This window comes from Leuciscus leuciscus (assembly GCF_965113295.1).
Source record: "Leuciscus leuciscus genome assembly, chromosome: 2".
NCBI classification, from domain to species: Eukaryota; Metazoa; Chordata; class Actinopteri; order Cypriniformes; family Leuciscidae; genus Leuciscus; species Leuciscus leuciscus.
In genome coordinates, this window is record NC_138726.1 from 34,745,555 (window position 1) to 34,762,060 (window position 16,506).

General features: G+C 36.7%; 1 protein-coding gene across 8 annotated transcripts in view; it reads right to left on the bottom strand.

Annotated features, from left to right (window-relative positions):
• Nucleotides 1–16,506, bottom strand: part of dgkza (diacylglycerol kinase, zeta a) — an 81,211-nt gene that overhangs the window by 52,760 nt on the left and 11,945 nt on the right. For 2 of the 8 annotated variants that reach the window (XM_082161757.1, XM_082161752.1), the window contains exon 1: nt 10,787–10,951. The exons of 1 other annotated variant lie outside the window; for it this stretch is intronic. The gene's annotated coding sequence lies outside the window, so the exon portion shown is untranslated. Of the gene's footprint in view, nt 1–10,786; nt 10,954–16,506 lie in introns of those variants that run through there. 5 more of the 8 variants (XM_082161756.1, XM_082161754.1, XM_082161753.1 and 2 more) reach the window with 4 other exon arrangements.

Here is a 16,506-nt window from a genome sequence, read left to right on the forward strand (position 1 = left end):
ACCCGTTTTTCGTTTTGAATCTCCGGAGGGCGTTTTAGTGTGGACGGGTCAAAACGGAGGACTTTAGAAACGATGACGTAGTAGAGGCTCACGCTCGGCTCTATGATTGGGTGTCATCAGTCATGGCGTATAGCTTTGCTAGCAGCTGTTGTGCAAGTAAATTCTGCATTTTACAATGCTATAACTGCCTACATGCGCCGGAGGCAAGCTATTATTCGAGCGATCTGTGACAATTCCCGTGTGCAGCGGCGGTACCGACCGTACATGGAGCGTCGGTTTTGGGTTAACCCGTGAAGAACCAGCGCATGGTGGGATCATTTTTATCAATGAAGTTGTGTTTACACCGGCACGCGCATGCCCAGTGTTGGTGAATGGTCACGTGATCCGCGTTTTCAGTCGTTTTAATGTGGACGGAGATCAATTCTAATACGCAGCTAAAACGCTGGTGTGGACGGAGATCGTATTCGTTTTAATTCTCCGTTTCTAAACTAAAACGCAGTAGTGTGGACGGGGCCTAAGAGACTCTTCTCCGCTCCTCAAATATATAAACATTAGTCTTTACACACACAGTGTTTTGAATAAAAGAAAACATTGTACTTATAATAATAATAATAATAATAATAAACGTTATTTTATATAACGCCTTTAAAGCAGCTTCTCAAGGCACTTTACACAATACAAATACAAAGAGAGAGAAACAAAAGTCAAGGCAATGTGCTTTAGCTGTTGGATCACAGGTTCACTCATTCAAAAAGACAGTTTTTTTTATTTACCCCTGCACAGCAAACAAGCAGAGACAGTCTCCAAAATGCGTGCAGGACTTCATTCACGATTGAGGCGGGTGGAACTGCTGTATGAGGTTTTGCCGAAAGTTTGAGGATCCACTGGAGTTACGAGGTTTAGTCACAAGCTCTTAGTATTAAGTTTCATTCAAGCTCTGGTATGAAGTAAAGGCAAAAATAAATAAATAAAAACGTTATTAACTGGTATTTTTTAAAATCAAAACGTTTTTGGAACGTTAATGTTACAGAAGCAATGCATGAACAGAAATGTTAAAATAAAGCAATAAGCCCCTTGAAGCCGTGATTTACAGTGAATTTAGAACAGCTATGGGGCGTTGTTAGGCACGATGCAGAGCTGTTCTATGGCTCCAAGGGGCTTATTGCTTTTATAAAACAGTTACTCCAAAAAAAAAAAAAAATAAAAAAATAAATAAATAAATAAATAAATAAATAAATATATATATATATATATATATATATATATATATATATATTTTTATTTTTTTTTATTCTTAAAATAAACAGCAGCAACAAAAAATATAACGTTATAACATATTTATTCCTCCACCAAGCAATGTAGTTCCAAAGAGGTTGCCAAGCAACACATGCAGCAACAAAGAATCACAAACAGCAGTTGTGCAGTAATACTAATGCATGCGGTCACAGGTGTATGTTTGTCGAGTAATTTACACCGGCTTTGAACGCGGCTCAACCAATCAGAATCAAGGACCGGAACTATCCATTTTATAATACAGATTCTGCTCTGAGTGAACCGATTGATTTTTTTTAAACCCTGGTAGAGATGCACTGATATTACAATTCTGGCTGAAACCGATGAGTTGATTATTATTTTGGGTTGTAGCTAATAACTGATAAAATGTTATAACATTTTGTCTAAATTAATTAAAATAAAACAAAAAACACTACAAAACTAAAATTAATCTTTAAATGCTTTGTGTGAATTTAGGCATCTCAACATTATAATGCACATTGTGAAAAATTTGATTTATCCTGAGATTTGATGATTACATTTAACTGTTAAATTATTTGTGTTTTTAAAAAGTGAGCATTAGCTGATGGCAAAGCTAATCTAAATGTAAAAATAGGGAAATGAGCATGAATTTATATTAGTGACAAAAGCAAAAAATAAACTGCAGGAAGTATAAATTGTTTAACTCCCCAACACTTGTAGATTAGACTTATTAAATTCTGACATTTAAACTTGATTAGCAAATTCAACAATAATGCTGATGGACTCAAAATTCATGAACTAAATTTGTTCAGACAAGTAGAAAAAAAAACTGCAGCACAAACAGTGACTTTTTAATTCTACCACGCTCTTCTATCATGCACGGCTTTGCATGTGAAAGCTTGATATTTGACAGCTTAACAGGATAGAGATGATCTTTCCTTCATTATGCTCAGAGATATTAGAAAAGCTGTCGGCTGTTGAAAGACTTGTGTACATAAAGACAGTACCGTCAAAATAGTTTAAAAGATTAAACAGCTAAGAGTATCAGACAAGTAAATGTATAACAGGAACAACACACACAAGTTGATCAGTGCTATGGAGTGGTGCTAGACTCGAAGATGATTTGCATATGCTGGCTTTAACAGGGCCGTGTTGTTCATCTGCTGTAAAGAGCGAGCCTTGTTGTGAGTGACGCAAAGACCACCTCTTGTTTGCATGAGAAGTTTGTTTTCTGTGAATAACACACTGTTAAAAGCAAACTTGACACGGAGGTCGGGAAGAAATCTGTTGACTTGTATTGTCAGCTCGGTGGTAACAATCTAAATTTATAGAGACATCCAATTTATTAAAAATAGATATATCATTTTATATGTAATTTTGATTGCACTTTTGGTGTCCATTAGTTTTCAAACATGTAACCTTTTTTGACCAACAAGAAACCGATTAACTGTGGCCGGTTACTAGTCTAGAGTCATTAATTTTTTTATTTAAGACTGGTCATAACTTTATTTCGGTTCCATAAAAGTATATTGGTGTCAATTGAATCTGACAAGTAAGATTAATTACACTTTGGGCCTTGGCTAACTGCTGGTCAGACTAATTATTAAGACACATTCTTAACATGGTGGCTATGTTTATGCAACTGGCCCTTGCTTAGAAAGATAACACTCCATATACCTAGTGTTATAATACATAACTCAGTCTGCCTTTATGGAAGTGCTTCACTACTAGAATAAGTGCTACTTTAAAGTCCCCCTGTGGTGAACGTTTTTAAAGTTGTTTATATGTCTATGTGGTGATTTTAATATGCTTTAAGACAAACCATGTGCAAATTCATGTCAACACCATTGTTGAGAATTTTCTCCTTTTTTGGAAAAAGTGACATCACTGTGACATCACAAACTACCTTGTAACCAATCACGTCAACGTGCCGGCGGGCTTAAGCATGTCATTAACAGTGAACTAGCAGGGGAGTCTTGAGAGGAGCCAGGTTATCCCTGTATGTTTTCTATTGATATGAAAAATCGGGTAGATTTAGCAATATGGCGGGTGTATGATGAATATTACGATGTTATTCTGAGTTGTTCAAAGCGTTTGAAAGGATGTTGATTTTTAGAAGGCAGCTGTCTGACTCTGATGGTGAACGGGAACATGGTTTGTGTAACATTAGCAACACATTATTAGCTGTTTGGTAACATAGTCAAGCAAAGGGCTAATCATATTAATTACCGTTGTGTGTCCAACGTTGTTAAGAGCGATACCATTGTGCAGTGCTTCCCCTAAGTTGACCGAGTGGATCTCTGAGCTGGTGTGGACGAGTGGGGGTGGGGCTAATTTGCATATTCATTGTTCCGCATATACTAAATAGAGACAGAGCGACACACGTCATAATCTGAAAACCACGCCTCCCAGGGGGGAAAACAATCCAACCATCTCCATTGACTTTTAATGAAGTCAAATGGAGCTTATAAAAAGCTGTTCTGGTTTTTTAGCTTGTCTACTGTACACCCTGTCACAGAGCAGCTTTTAGACATAGTTTTGCTTTTTATTATGAGACAGAAATGATAAGGAGGCAGCTTCAGGCAATACAAAGTCAATGGAGAGGGTGCGATTTCACGCGTTTTTTAGGCCAAAACATTTTTTGTCACTTACAGCAAACATCTCCTCACTATCCGCTAGCTGCCTGTCCCCTGAACACACTGAAAAAATATGCGGTCTCTGTAGACAGCCCAGGCTCCTCAAACGGCAAGAAAAACAAACTGGCCCAGCCTGGACCACGTAACATAACAAACAGTGTTCCAGCCAATAACCGACAAGAATGATTTGGGGGTGGGGGTTGGGGGGTTAGTGCGTGTGCACATGAAGGGGGGTGTGAGGGGAGTGGAGGAGAGAGAAGCATAAAGAGGGAAGTTAGCTAGAGGAGAGATGTCCTAACAACGACTAACGTTAAAAATGTATATTCTTGAAAATTTTGATATGGCCAACACACAACCAAAGAGACGACGTTCCGATGAACAAATAACGAAAAAGGAGAAAGAACGTGCGAAGTCCCAAATTTACATCAGAAAAGCGTTCAAAAGGTGGCGAGAACTCCGCCGGCAGAAGGGCTTCCAATCCGAAATTCAGGTGGCTCTGTTTTTGCTGAGCCACCTCTGTTTTTATGAGCCATATATATGGTGGGTAAAACCATATAAATATGGTGGGTAAATCCAGTTTGGTTTTTCTAAATGGTTCATGAGTGTTTCAGGAAGCACGGAAGGGAGGGGGTGGGGGGACGGGTTGAGGAGGAGGGAGTGTCGAGCGAGCCTCTGTTTTGTTTGACGATACTTTGAATGCCAACAAGAAGTGACGTCACCCAACATCGCTAAGAGCACCTTTAATATCTTAGACCAAAAGATAAAAAAGCAGATGTATGCAGGCCTTCAATTTTCAGATATTCAACATATATCTAACAAATAAATATTCTAAATATCTATAAGCATATAGTGCACAAAATTATTAGCCTATATGGCAATAAATATTATGCATTATAACGGGATAACTGCTAACAGCATGCCGTTAAACTGACAGCAATAGTCTTGAAGTGTGTTATTGAAGGCAGTGAATTTGTTACTCAAGCAGAGTTTGATGACTGTATAGCGCTGATGATTAAAAAGGGAATAAATTAAGAGAGACAATTTCTTGAAGAGAGTTTACTGTGCTGACAGTCTAACAGTCGCTAAAATGTTCTCTGTTCAGTTAAATCTCTTAATTCATCTGCTTTAAAGCATCAACACTAAAATAGTAAAGTTAAGACATTTTTTGTTTCTAGTTATTGGATAAGCAGTCAGCCATCTTTACCAGGACAATCAATCTCATCCAACACACTTATTCAAAAACTAAAACTATTTAAGATACTGGTGGTTTCACGCTATATTTTGTAGTATCTTATTTTACTGCCAGGATTACATAGAATATAAAGACATAGTAATGTCAAACACAAATTAACAATCAAAAAAATCAATTTATAAAACTAACAATTAAGTTAATCTTTTAAAATGTAATAAAATGAAAATGTAATTATTTCTTTCATTTTTTTTGAAAAGCTGCACAACAGAGTTTTTTTGTATTATTATTATTATTATCATCACTTTAAGAAGTATATTTATATATTAATATATATGAATATATTTCTGTCATAATTTCTTCAAGTTAGACCAAACTTGACTCTAGTCCATATTGTGATTTGATTTATTGTACATGGCTTCTCTAAATTTATTCATCCAAAAATTGCCAAATTGTGCAACACTCTGCTTTTCACAGTAAATTCCATTTATTACTGGATTCTGCAATTCTGACTTTTCCACATCGCAGGAATCATAGGCGCCAAACATGATATTTGCCATTTTAAAGAGAGTTAGTTGTGTGGGTTATTTATTGTTTTGTTATAAAGTTATAACCATTAACAATTTAATAGAGTTAATAGCAACAAGTTAATAGAGGTCCCCTCTCAAAACACTCTACATAGCGCTCTTCGTTGCCTTTGAATAGATGCAGCAGTTGTTGAGCTATGCTCCTGTATGGTGGTCTTTAAAAAAATACATGTTGTATGCATAACAAAATAACTGTTACATTGAATAAACCAGTATTTGAAAGCTCACAGAAAGCCTGTAGCAGGATATTCAAACACAAACATCAGTTCATACCAATTCAAAAAGTTAACTAGGTAATCTATTGTGAGTTAAGCTTCACTGCATGTGACTGCATGTGTGAGCGTATCTGTGTCAATCCATCGGGATTCTGAAGTCTCTGTGTGCAGCTGAAGGTTTTGTTTGTCATTGGGGATTTTGTGTGATGTGTGTGAGATGTGTGTGATTGTGATAGTGCTGTCCCTCTCGGGCTGTGCCCCAGACCATGGGAAAGAGGAAGCACTTAAAACTGTCTGCGGTCAGTTGTCTCCCCCTCATTCACTCACATTCACTACAGACACTCTAGTTATGGATTTATGGGTCACTGACAAATAATATATAGAGATGTGGTCCTTCTTTTTGGTGTCCTGTCCACAACTGGAGCTGTCCCTGGAAATATCCCCATTTTACAGCACATTCAAGACACGCCGCAAATACACTGTAAAAAAAAACAAAAACAAAAAACAGACCAACATTACCTGTAACCAAAGCAATTTTAAAAAGTTGCAATAAAAAGTTGATTTTTTTTGTATTACTTTATACAGTTTTAGCCTATATTCATTTTGTAAAAAAAAAGAAAAAATTATTGCAATAAGAAAATGTACAAAATATTTTGAAATACAGCTATTTATCTATTGTTAAATTTTTGTAATGTTTTTTTTGTATTATATGTTAAATTTGTGTAATCTGTTTTTGTAAAGTCATAATTTGCTCTATTATATTGTTTTGATCTGTTTGCTATTTGCAATTTGCAATGGTTACTATTTACAATTTTTCATTGTGTGATTTTTGGTGAACTGTATTGAAACCAGTATGACCCGCAACCATCACAGTAATTATTGATTATAATAATAATATATGCATACTATTAATAGCATAATTATTATTTACAATAATAGTATATAATAGTAATATACTATTATTAATTATAATAAGTTTATTCAACACACAATTAAAATAAAAATAAAAATGGATTCTCGTAGTTTTTCCATTAACGATAAAACTAAATGTCCTGATTTCCATATTAGAAATGTCTTCATCACCCTGTCATTCCACATCCTGCATCAGTGTGTAAATAACTGTGAAATGTGAACTGTGCTCATAGTTACATACTGTATTGCAGTTTTTGACCATTAGGAAAAACTCGGTAATGTAAATATTTTCAGCAACATAAAAAAAGCTGCAATGGTCATTTACTGTACAAATAAATGTACTGCTTTTCAGTGTAAAACCTCACTTAAACACCTTTCGCCCTAATCACGTGCCTTAAAGTTTACCATAGCTCACCACAGACATGACAGAAAGAGGGAGAGAGAAGGGGAAAAGAGAGAGGGGAGGGAGAGAGAGTCGTTTCAGCTTGAGTAAATATTTACATGAGAGCACAGAGACAGTTTTGGGATATGACATGCCTCTGTGTCTCACACACACACACACTGGAACAGATTAATTGTGCTAATTTTCCTTTGTTTGTAAAGTGAAGGTCACACTTCTCGACAAAAATGCATTAGATAATGCCAGACCTGTGCTTGTTAGGGAAACTGTACTAATCTACCAGAGGAAAGGAGATGAGAGCAGGCCTTAGAAGTTGAAGGAGAGGTTAGAAAGTAAAATTGATTAGGCTAATAGCTACACACACACACGCACGTTTTTATGAGGGAAAAGAAAAGTTGGTTGTTGGTTTTAGCTGTCAGTGGCTTCATAAAAATGCTCATCTGTAGCAGTCGCTTTCTGGTGACCATGACAGCATTCTGCCTTGTTGTTGCAGGTCATTATACTGTACTGTGAAGCTCTGACCTTGCCTCAACATCACAGTTCAGCTTTGTGAAGTGTGGGCCATAAAAATAACCCCTTGTGTGTGCTTAAGGGCTGCTGTGACCCTTTTCTGAAATCCCTTTGTGAATTTCAGTGAAACTACATTCATTGAAATACTCAATTCAGTGCGTTTCTGAGTGGATGAGTCAGATGCGACCTCTTCTCTATCACCTCGGCGGTGTCGATCACTGCAGGGCGCTTGTAGGTTACAACTGAATTTGTGAGCAAAGATTTCTCGACGAGTGTACCCATAATTTCTATTCTCTTACTGATGGCATATTATAAGAGGTGCAGAATGTTGTTTTCATTTTCAAAGTATATTATGTCCTAATCATACACCTCCATCCTGTTTTATTTGAGCTTTTCAAAAAAAAAAGAAAAAGAAAAAAGGTTATGTGATTAGCATAGATACCTATTAATTTGGCAAACACAGCTTTCAGACAGATTTTTATGCATAATTTGTCATGACGCACTTACATCCCCAGCAGTTCTGTCCAAGCCTGTTAATTAAACAGAAACTCAAAACAAGCTTATTCAAGAGGCTTGTGTCTCCGACTGCAAATTATTCTGAGATGTGTACTGTATGGCTTCATGGCAACTCTGAGAATCAAAATGAATAGGGGTAGAATATTTTATTCTCATGCATATGCCTCAAACGAGCTCAAATAATTACACTGCCTCCTTCATATCACTACATAATAGAATGAATAATCATTAAAATATCGCGATTTCGATTCAAACACCTACATGATCTTATTCGCCTGTGTCTATGACCTTTGACAAAATTTCACAGAAACATTCAAACCTGTGTTGACGCAACTGTCGCTTACATAGAGAGAGAAGTTGTCATGAATAGGTATGAAACGGCTTCATAAACAGTCTTTTCAACCACACAGTAATCGCTATTTCTGAGTTACAATGATTCAAATTATCACAGAAGTACTGGGGTAAAAGTTTATAGTTTGGATATAAACAGTGATGTCTACGGTAGAAATCAATAGAGCAAATCACCTTTTGAAAGTAATTTGGTGATTAAAATAATGATTGTATCATTTACATCGTTACACCACTAGGTGGCGACAAGTTCAATTATTTGTCACTGAATCATTCATTCAAGAGATTCATTCAAAAATGCTGATTCTTCCAGTAATGAAACAATTGAAGTCTTTGTCCCTGCTCCAAATGGCACACTTCATATGCACTTTCGGTCTTGTGGACTTACAATGGCTGCCACGTGCGCATGTCCATTAAGTCCATGAGACAGTAGGGTCTCCCATTTGTCATTTTAGGTTTCAGAAGGGTGCTCGCGAGTCGCGATTGTTTAGGGTGTCATTTGGGGCAGGGCCTTTATGAGAGAGTCATTGAATCATTCATTCAAACAGATTTTTTTTTATTAAAATGTATTAATTTGAAATAGACTGCAGCAATTTTTTCAGAACCTCTAGTAAATTACGTTATTTTGTTTAGTTATCCGTTCAGATTCGTGGGAGAATTGTGATCTCTATTTGAAACAAAAAAAATTGTGCTTCTCAATTTATCAAGAATCGTCCAGCTCTTTCTACATGAGAAAACAAAAAGCAAGATATCCAACATAGAACATACAGAAACAGATGTTGACTGTTTATGGGTCACATATCCCTTAAGTAGTGCATTTAACCAGAATTTGCAAGTGTGCAAGTGTGTTTAACATTCTAGCATTTCATTTCAAAGTAATTTTTTCTTTAGAAAAATATGATATAAATATTATATATCACACATATCATTTAATTAATTTTAGATAAAAAAATGTAATTATTATTATTAAAAATATGAATAAATTATTTAAATTAATTAATTATTTTACAAATAAATATATATTTTGGGTCATTAAAAATGTTGTCAAGCAACTGGCCTGACAGGCCAAATTGTTTTCTCTGTATATTGTAGTATGCAGTATGTATTGTAATCGGTCATATAAAAATCACAGTTTCTGAGTTTATAAAACACATGCAATGACCTAATCCTGTACTTTGAGTAGCCGAGCATACAGCATGTGCTGTAAGTCTTGCTGTCACATCATGTCTCAATTCTTAACGCTGTATGAGCTACTGTTCCGCTCTCTCATTTCTTCCTATGTTGTCACTGTTCATTCATTTATTCTGCTCTCAAAGACTTCTTTAGGAAAACTTTCCAGATTTTGACCTTTCCAGGGTTTTTTGTCACTCCTAAATGGGGTTTTAGGTACAACAGTTGTATCTAAAACCCCAATTGGAAGTGCCAAAAAAACCTTAACCATGGTAAAATCCCAGTAAAACCTTAATAAATTCACTTGCCTAACTTGCCTTTAGCTTTGACGATATTTAGAGCCTCTCGTGCCATATTGCTTATACAATATATCGGAAATGTCGGCTTCAGATGTGGCTCATGCAATCAGAATTTACAGTCAGGGTTATCTTTTTTTCTAAATAAATATCTAGTCTGCAATGAGAAGCTTATGCATATAAATATTTGAGTTATCTCTCTCATTATGGTGTAAATTACAGAGTCTCTGTCTCTCTCTCACACACAGTCAGTCAATCTATAAACATAGCAGTTTAATCATTTGCTTGACTCTGTTAAAAGCCTTTACTTTAGTTTCACTCTGTGGTATAACAAGGTGTCTTACTAAACATACACAAACACAAGTGTATGTGCTAGTGCAATATTTTCAGAGTTTCACTGTCAGAGCTAGGAAGATTTCTGGTAACAACAGAAGCCTGCAATATCCTATTTTATCTCTGAAACAAATATAATACAGATTACAACACCTGGATTTGTACAGTTACAAACTGCAGGGCGATACAACCCAAATACAGCAGCAACAGTTGATGACAGAATCAGAGTGTCACAGACAGCAATGAGATTGGAGTCACTGTATCTAAACTGCAGATGATTTGCCAGACAACATGAGAATCATCTCGTCTTACTCTCCCACACGCACCGTTAACACAAATCACAGTCTGAAGGACACAGCACTGCACTCTCAACTCTAGAGATCAACAAAACAAAAGAGAATAGTCAGAGAAATGTACAACCTGATGGAAGAGTGTAAATCATCCAAATGTAGTCTTCTTTTCTCACCAGATAACTTTTAGAGAAAGCAAGAGAGAGGGGGTAGAGAATGGAAACAGAAAGAAGGTTGACAGGGGAAGGGGAAAGAGAGAGCATACAGTCTGTCCTAAGAGAGTGGGAGGGTCAAAAAGCAAGCGGGTGAGAGAGAGAGAGAGAGAGAGAGAGAGAGAGAGAGAGGGATCAGAGACAGCAGCATGATTCTACTGATGAGGCACGCTTCCTCTGACACAAACACCCAGATATGTAGATCAAAGTCAACCAAAAACTTGAAAACATTTGCTCAGTCTGAACACATGTTGACATGTACATACAGCAGATGTAAATATCTACACTAACACCCCCAGAAATTATTATTATGTAAATAAATGAGTACTGCAAGCTAGTAAGAGGATCTACAGCAACTGTATCTCTGACTTAATGGAATAGATCAACCAAATATGAATATTCTTCCATTCCAAATCTGCATTAATATGGTCTTCTGTGAAATATATTTTGGAGAGCACTGGGGTCCAAACAACATAGGACCCCTTTGCCTATATCATACGGAACAAAAAAAATACTTCTGACATTTTTCTTTTGTGTAGCACAGGAGAAAAAAAGTCCTAGAGATTTGGAACGACATGAAGGATACTACTGAATAAAGAATCACATTTACTGTGTCGTGAGCTGGATGGATTGATTAAACCAACAACTAAGTTCTGAAAGTGCCTCAGAGCTTTTACACTTTTGTGGAATCATCAACTAATGGTTTACTTATACATTGTCTCTGCATGTTAAGCTGTGAAGTCAGGAAAAAAAGACACCCAATTATCACAGGCTGCCTTTTTTAAACAACTAACATCCTCTTGACTCCCCCACTGACCCAAGAGCAAGGTTACTATTTTACGCACAAACACACACAGTTTCCTATGGGGAGGACATCAACCACAAACATCCTCAAGCCAGCTATATATGTGTGTGAGTGTGTATGTGCGAGCGTACGTACATGGGTACGTGTTTGTGCCGGGGGAAAGGGTGTATGTTTCTGTGTCAGTCTCTTAACTCTGATGTGACAGAGACGTCAACAGTCTCTTTGATCAGTGTGACACCACTGCCTCAAGCAGTGAGTGTGTGCATCAGGACGCTGCCCGTGTGGTTGGACCGCAACAGATTTTTTTTTCGTCCGACTGAAAGACCTTTCTCAGACAGAGCGGTTTACTGCATCTAACACAAAAAAACATGCATGCATACACTCAGCCATGCTCTCAGTTTCATAGTTTTTGTTTCCAAAAATGCACAAGAATCCTGTCGAGAAACCCTTATACTATGTTGTAGATCAATTTGGCCTATCTCGATTTTTTTAGTTATCAGAAATATATTTTGTGACTTTTTTTCTTTTAGAGTCATGAACATGCCTGCACGGTGTTAATACTTTAATGTGTTGTGGAATGTGCATACAAAATTTCTATTGTTAAATCAGCTCCACAGACCCGAAATAAAAACATATGTCAGTTTCTAAACTACCTTCAGAGGGTATTTACATTTATGTACAGTATTTGGCAGACACTTTTATCTGAAGAACTTGCACTGAAGGCATATATAGTTATCAGTTCTTGCATGTTAAGTTTGCTGGGAATTGTATTCATGATCTCGCCATTGCAAGTGCCAGGCTCACTGTTTGAGCTTCAGGAAGGCAAACAGAAGTGTTTTTCCAAACAACTTAAAATGTAAAAAAAAAAATTATATATATTTTTTTAATTAAATACCATTTATAATATTTATGAGTTTCATGTTTATGAATTATGTTTTTTTAATGTTAGTATTCCTCTCATGTTAAAGGTCTTTGGTTGTCATTGGTGTGATTTTTGGGGAATTGTATTCAATACATATAGGGTCAGTTTGGCTCCCACCATAAAAAAGTACCCAGATGTTTTACATAATACAAGGGATGTCTGAGCTATGAGTAATTGGTGACAGAAACTAAAAAAGCGGCATTTACTGAAACACCAACACATGCATTCACACACACACACACACACACACACTGTACACTTCCTTCCCCCACACAAACACTTATTCAACCTGACTCTGTCGATATGCATGTGCACACACAAACAGAATCTGTTCTATGCAGATTTGATGCACGCGTCTGCCTCCACCATATATGGTAAAGGTGCTGCTCAGAGTATTTGTGGATGCTAATGCTACACTGCTCAACAGACACAAATTAGACACGGTGGTTTGATAGTTCAAGACAGAGGGGTTTTACATTAGCATTTCATAAACCAGACAAGGGGATTATATTTAGAACTCAATCTCTGAGTGCAGGAGTGGGAGGAATGAGGAGTGTGAGTCACCATGCAAACAAGGAACAGAAGCAAAGTCTGTCTATTTATTTTGTCATGTGTGAACTGAACGTGCCATCTCAGACGTCTCCCACGGCAACTGTTGCTGCTTCTGTCTGGGTGTCACAGCACATCATTACCTGATAATCATCTGAGCAACCACCTAAGACCAGCTGTCAGTCATATTTCCACTGACAGCCCAATCTTCATCTGCCATCTAATCAGCCTTTCTCATCCTGCACACACTCATGTTTGAGCATATTGAGAAGGGGGGGCATCTGCTGGTAAGAAGCTGGCATTACAGGCATAATAGTGTCATTAACTGCCTGTCAGTCTTTAAGTTTTGATTTTATGTGCATCATTCTGTTCCTGTGCGCTCAGATATAGAGACAGAGCGCATTTAGGCCACGCCCACACCCAGGGGGAAAACAAACGAACTGTCTCCATTGACTTTGCATTGCGAGAGGCTGCCTCCTTGTCATTTCTTGCTTCTAACAAAAGACAGACAAATGCCTAAAAGCTGCTGTGTGACAAGGTGTACAGCAAACAAGCTAAAAAAACCAGAAATAAGTTTTTATTAGCTCTCGACCCCAAAAAACGAGTGTTTTTAGGACATAAAAGTGGATACAGGCAGTTGAGACAGAGCGTCACGTGTCTCATTACTCTGAGAACTAACGTACGGCCGCTGGAGGAGACCGTAATCGACAACACAGGATAGTTTATCTTACAGAAATATAATATATAACACTGACATTTGGATATTTGACTCACCAGTGACCAAATGTTTAACTTACTGCACACGTAGTGTATTTTTAGTGCATACTGAGTGTCAGGATCCCACAATTGACCCATTCGTTCCAGCCTGTATCCACTTTTATGTCCTCAAACGCTCGTTTTTTTGGGGTCGACAGCTTATGAAAACTTATTTCTGGGTTTCTTAGCTTGTTTGCTGTACACCTTGTCACACATCAGCTTTTAGGCATTATTCTGTCTTTTGTTAGAAACAAGAAATGACAAGGAGGCAGCCTCTCGCAATGCAAAGTCAATGGAGACAGTTCGTTTGTTTTCCCCCTTGGTGGGCGTGGTCTTCAGATTATGACGCGTTGCGCTCTGTCTCTATCAAACTCCTCTCAAAATGATCATCAATAGATGCAGAGTTTTATCAAAAGCAATGTAACTTATAAAGATTACCATTCAAAAGTAGTACCCAGGGGGCAAAGGGGGTTTAGCAGACATGGGCTGCTGTAAAAGGTTGTCAAACCTTTGTAAAAAAATACAAATAGGACTACCAAATTGCCTATCACAGTTTTTGGCAAGTAAATCACGTGATGTGACACATCCTATTGACCCTGTTCACATTTCTGGGTTTCTCAGAAGTGGAAGGCATCATAGTTGGGTAAACTTCTATAGCAGTGAATGAAAGACTACATTAAATATATTTTTTTGTGTTCCAATTTGCTCAAATAGCAAAAGAAAAACGCCACAACAGCGTTTTCACAACTTTCAAAAAGAGTAAAAAAATAGATAATGGCAGTCGGAAGAGAGAAAGTTGTCAACTTTGTCACAGCCGCGTTAGAAACACCCTCACAGCAGCGTTAACTAGTTTTTGTGTAATATAATACAAATATAGTGTTATATGCGTAATTATCTTTTATTATGACAGTATGTGGCAACATGTACGTTAAAAGCGCATCTTCTGCACTAAACAATGATATTGCAATATTCTAGACTCTTGCATGTATCTAACGCCACACTTACTCTCACACTACAGAAGACTGTAATTTTTTTTGTATTTTCAAATTACAAATTACTTGTATTTTAATTAAATACTTTTTTCACAGCAGTATTTTGTATTTTATTTAAATACATTTGATGAGTAAGTATTTGTTATTTGTAATTAAATACTTTTTGATGTATTTGTGCCCATCTCTGGTTAAAGGTTGTCAGAAGAACTGCTCCTGTGCAAAGAGGGCAATTCCAAGCTACATAGGATGCCGTTGCCAGGGGTTGGCAACCAAATGTAGTAGAATACAGCATGCTGAAACACTAGAGACCAGCGACAGCAGCAGTGACTCCGAAAACAGCGAAACAAATTGTATAAACATTATTACAGAAATTAGTTATCACCCTGAATTGTAATCTGTTTGTCTGTTTCATTAATCGTTTTTTTTTTTTTTTTTTTTTTTTGGTTCAAATGGCTACTTAAATGTACTGTTTTAATCAGTAAATACTTTTAAACCTACTCCACACATGACTCCTGTGTGTTTTAGTCTTTCAACATTTAGTTTGTCAGTACCTTTGTCTCACACTCCAAACACCTGGACTGAACAGTAACCAGCCTAACCCAAAATCCTCAAATCCTTTTTTTTTTTTTCGATAGAATAAATAAAGCTATCCCACTTATGAAAGAATATTAGAAATACTAGACATTGCAATACAAATAATAGAAATTGCATAAATATGCAAATGATATACTGTACATACGGAAACAGAGCAGTATACAATTGACACCAGTTAATGGTAAACTTCTTTCTTGGATCTTGTTTGAATTGACAGGCTATTATAGGCTTGAAATTGAATTCCCTCTAAATGTGTTATGGGCCATGAGGACTGTCTGGTTAGTGAAAATGATCAAAATATGATTTCATCTAGTAAAAGTTAACTTCACATGGTAATTTGTTTATTTTAACAACAACAAAGAGAAAAGAATGCTACCGATTACAAATGGAATGTTTGCCTACCTATGAATTAAGAGGCATTGTTAACTCTTACATTCTAATTACATGTACTATCAAGGCATCAGATGAAAGCTTATCTTCCACTCTTTTGAAAGGTGTGCTCAGTTTGTTTCTAGCATAAAGTATCAGGGAGATATGGCTCAGGATTCATGAATATAATTAAACCTTTTTAGCATGTTTGGGTGATTCCGGGGAGTTAAAGCAGAATTTGAGGTAGCATTGTTTTGACCCTAATTACATGTTTCCAGCAGCTTGTTGACCGGGTTGTCCACCCAGGTTGTGATCCTCAGACATCATAGATTTCATTTTTATATGACAACCTTTTACAGCAGCCCATGTCTGATTTCCTAAAAAAACAGGTGTTTTGCCCCCTGGGTATAGGGGTTTTCTTTAGCAAGAATGCATTAAACTGATCAAAAGTTAAACCAAAGCCATTATACTGTTAAAAAAAATCTATATCAAACAAATACTGTTCTTTTGAACTTTCTATTCAAAGATTCCTGAAGAAAAAAAAAAATCCCACAAAAATATTAGGAGCACCAAATCAGCGTTATTAGAATGATTTCTGAAGGAACGTGTTAAACTAAAGAGAAAACGATTACGTTATATTGTAATAATACA